The sequence below is a fragment of the Diadema setosum genome, chromosome 2 (assembly GCF_964275005.1).
Source record: "Diadema setosum chromosome 2, eeDiaSeto1, whole genome shotgun sequence".
Classification (NCBI taxonomy): Eukaryota; Metazoa; Echinodermata; class Echinoidea; order Diadematoida; family Diadematidae; genus Diadema; species Diadema setosum.
In genome coordinates, this window is record NC_092686.1 from 3,141,085 (window position 1) to 3,142,590 (window position 1,506).

Here is a 1,506-nt window from a genome sequence, read left to right on the forward strand (position 1 = left end):
GTTATGTCCGGTGTTATTTTCATTCCGGAATGAGAACGGAAAGAGCGATGGGTCACGGAAACCGGTAACGAACAAGCGGGTTGTGTCTACATTCGCGACAACCTCACCCGGAACGAAAATGCTTGCTTCCGGCGGAACAATTTGGTTCTTTGTGGTATCTCCCTGTTCAAGACGAAGATCATCGGTTGTAATGGTATCATCAACACCTGTCACTGTCAGAAGAACTGAAAAACCATCCTGACCTTCGTCCGGCTCAACATCATCAACCTTATAAGAAAGATTATAAAGTGCGTGTGAGAGAGAAATATGCAGAGAGAGAGAGAGAGAGAGAAGGGGGGGGGGGTGGGAGGGAAAGGGAGAGGGAGAAGCATGAACGCAAAGACAAGACAACACATGAAAATTATGGCCTCATCGTTTATAACTGGTAAAATTCACTTGGTCATGAAGCAATCTTTTTCTTTTATTTCACATCTTAGATACACTTGTAGCTCTACATATCCCTTGTTGATATATCCTTGACTTGTAATTCTTAGAAAAAATACAGGCAATAATAGAATATGTTTAGTAGAACGGGATGTCGATTTGCAAAGATCATGATCGATTGGGTTCATTCCTAGCATACATGTAGGTTAAATAAGCACGCATGTTGCGACACGGATTGTCCCCCCTATACGGATTGTCGCCCCCGGCTCGGGGGCGACAATCCCTGACGGAGTTGGATTGTCGCCCCCGTCACGGATTGTCGTTTGGCGACAATCCGTGACGAGGGCTGGCGGCAAGGATTGTCGCCCGCCCTCGAAGCACATTTTGCTGGGTAATATCGTTCTGGACATAGTCATTGAAATACTAACACATAACTTACATGGCTACATCCATGCAAACATGCCATGTAAAAAATCATGGTGAGGTTTCAAGGAAGTGTGTATGTGCGTGCGCATATGATAATTTAGTGTCCGTTTGTGCGTGTGTGTGTGTGTGTGTGTGTGTGATGGAAGAATGTGTTTATTATGTCAGCTTTTTGCGTATGTGTTTTTTAGCTGCGCGTGGGTAGGGATACCTAGTAAGCTGTTGCTGGCATAAACGTTGATATTGATTTTATCAGCAGCTTTGGCTTTGATGAGTTTGTTTGGCGGATTTGTTATGAATTCGGAGTGGTGCTTGCGTGCGGGCGGATGCTGCTTTTCTGCATACGGTCCATTATGTCTTATTTATCAACATTGGGAAGTCGTTTCATCAGGAAGGAATGTGGTATCGGTTCGGGTGTGTGTGTGTATGTGGGGAGGGGGTTACATTTCGTTATTGCAAAAGTTCGTTATTCTGAAGGCTCCCTAGTCCGAAGGTTCTTCATTCCGAAGGTTCGTTATTTCGAATTTCATTTTTGGATCAACGAACCTGTAGGTACAGGGGTACAGGGGTATGTACAGGGGATGCTGTAGACGATTACGTCCTTCGACGTTTTCTGTTTTCCACTCACATGGGAACACAGAGACGTGTGGGAAGCCACAC